General features: G+C 41.9%; 1 long non-coding RNA gene across 1 annotated transcript; it reads right to left on the reverse strand.

Moving 5' to 3' along the window:
* Window positions 1-474: 474 nt before the first annotated feature.
* Window positions 475-1,728, reverse strand: LOC132195405 (uncharacterized). The gene is made up of 3 exons (XR_009441639.1): window positions 1,590-1,728; window positions 872-1,016; window positions 475-657 (listed from the first exon to the last, which is right to left on the reverse strand). It is a non-coding gene; the product is annotated as an uncharacterized LOC132195405 (long non-coding RNA).
* Window positions 1,729-2,643: the final 915 nt, after the last annotated feature.

Raw genomic sequence — 2,643 nt, forward strand, 5'->3', positions numbered from 1 at the left:
TGCTCTGTATCTTGACTCATTTTAAAAAGTATTATTGCTACTGCAAATTAATGCTTAACAAAATAAAGAATATTTGAAATTGAAATTGAAATTGATGGGAGAGTTGAAGGTCACTTAGAAATTAAATAGAAAATAAATATAAAATTTACTTACAAAAATATTAAGCCGGCTGCTTTACTCGATGTGCGTGGGTTGTTGAGGGTGGATTGAAAGTTAGGCACGCTTTGCAAATGATGTTGCTGCTCGGTGGGCTTGCATGGCTTGCTGAAAGACCAAAGAAGGGCCAGAGGAACGTCACCTGTTAAAAAAATAATAATTAAAAGTGATTCAAACAGGAGACGAGCGAAGGAGAAAAAGGTGGACGACGAGCCGAGTGGGACAAACAAGCCAAGGCACCCCTTGAAATTTTGTAAGGGATTGAGGATGTTGGTCAGGAAGAGAGAGAAGGCAAAGATGGGAGAGTTGAAGGTCACTTAGAAATTAAATAGAAAATAAATATAAAATTTACTTACAAAAATATTAAGCCGGCTGCTTTACTCGATGTGCGTGGGTTGTTGAGGGTGGATTGAAAGTGAGGCACGCTTAGCAAATGATGTTGCTGCTCAGTGGGCTTGCATGGCTTGCTGAAAGACCAAAGAAGGGCCAGAGGAACGTCACCTGTTAAAAAAATAATAATTAAAAGTGATTCAAACAGGAGACGAGCGAAGGAGAAAAAGGTGGACGACGAGCCGAGTGGGACAAACAGGCCAAGGCACCCCTTGAAATTTTGTACGGGATTGAGGATGTTGGTCAGGAAGAGAGAGAAGGCAAAGATGGGAGAGTTGAAGGTCACTTAGAAATTAAATAGAAAATAAATATAAAATTTACTTACAAAAATATTAAGACGGCTGCTTTACTCGATGTGCGTGGGTTGTTGAGGGTGGATTGAAAGTGAGGCACGCTTAGCAAATGATGTTGCTGCTCGGTGGGCTTGCATGGCTTGCTGAAAGACCAAAGAAGGGCCAGAGGAACGTCACCTGTTAAAAATATAATAATTAAAAGCGATTCAAACAGGAGACGAGCGAAGGAGAAAAAGGTGGACGACGAGCCGAGTGGGACAAACAGGCCAAGGCACCCCTTGAAATTTTGTAAGGGATTGAGGATGTTGGTCAGGAAGAGAGAGAAGGCAAGGAAGGAAGATTTGAAGGTACCCCAGTAATTTAATCACAAATAAATCTAAAATTAATGTGAAAAGGAATGAGCCATCTACGTTAATCTGGGTTTAGGGGGTGGATGAGGGTGGAATTAGTGCAAGGCATGCTTTGAAAATGATGGGGCTGGTGCGTGGGCATGCAAGGATTGGTGAAACGTCAAGGAAGCGCGAGAGGAACGTCACCTATTAAAAAAATAAAAATTAAAAGTGATTTCAGCATAGTTCATGCTAAAGCGTAAATAACGGACGTAGCGCCTTGAGGGTCAAAAAGGCCAAGGCACCCCTTGAAATTTTGTAAGGGATTGAGGATGTTGGTCAGGAAGAGAGAGAAGGCAAAGATGGGAGAGTTGAAGGTCACTTAGAAATTAAATAGAAAATAAATATAAAATTTACTTACAAAAATATTAAGACGGCTGCTTTACTCGATGTGCGTGGGTTGTTGAGGGTGGATTGAAAGTGAGGCACGCTTAGCAAATGATGTTGCTGCTCGGTGGGCTTGCATGGCTTGCTGAAAGACCAAAGAAGGGCCAGAGGAACGTCACCTGTTAAAAATATAATAATTAAAAGTGATTTAAACAGGAGACGAGCGAAGGAGAAAAAGGTGGACGACGAGCCGAGTGGGACAAACAGGCCAAGGGACCCCTTGAAATTTTGTAAGGGATTGAGGATGTTGGTCAGGAAGAGAGACAAGGCAAGGAAGGAAGATTTGAAGGTCACCCAGTAATTTAATCACAAATAAATCTAAAATTAATGTGAAAAGGAATGAGCCATCTACGTTAATCTGGGTTTAGGGGGTGGATGAGGGTGGAATTAGTGCAAGGCATGCTTTGAAAATGATGGGGCTGGTGCGTGGGCATGCAAGGATTGGTGAAATGTCAAGGAAGCGCGAGAGGAACGTCACCTATTAAAAAAATAAAAATTAAAAGTGATTTCAGCATAGTTCATGCTAAAGCGTAAATAACGGACGTAGCGCCTTGAGGGTCAAAAAGGCCAAGGCACCCCTTGAAATTTTGTAAGGGATTGAGGATGTTGGTCAGGAAGAGAGAGAAGGCAAAGATGGGAGAGTTGAAGGTCACTTAGAAATTAAATAGAAAATAAATATAAAATTTACTTACAAAAATATTAAGCCGGCTGCTTTACTCGATGTGCGTGGGTTGTTGAGGGTGGATTGAAAGTGAGGCACGCTTAGCAAATGATGTTGCAGCTCAGTGGGCTTGCATGGCTTGCTGAAAGACCAAAGAAGGGCCAGAGGAACGTCACCTGTTAAAAAAATAATAATTAAAAGTGATTCAAACAGGAGACGAGCGAAGGAGAAAAAGGTGGACGACGAGCCGAGTGGGACAAACAGGCCAAGGCACCCCTTGAAATTTTGTACGGGATTGAGGATGTTGGTCAGGAAGAGAGAGAAGGCAAAGATGGGAGAGTTGAAGGTCACTTAGAAATTAAATAGA

Source organism: Neocloeon triangulifer, unplaced genomic scaffold (genome assembly GCF_031216515.1).
Source record: "Neocloeon triangulifer isolate White Clay Creek 2 clone unplaced genomic scaffold, ASM3121651v1 ptg000009l, whole genome shotgun sequence".
Taxonomy (NCBI): domain Eukaryota; kingdom Metazoa; phylum Arthropoda; class Insecta; order Ephemeroptera; family Baetidae; genus Neocloeon; species Neocloeon triangulifer.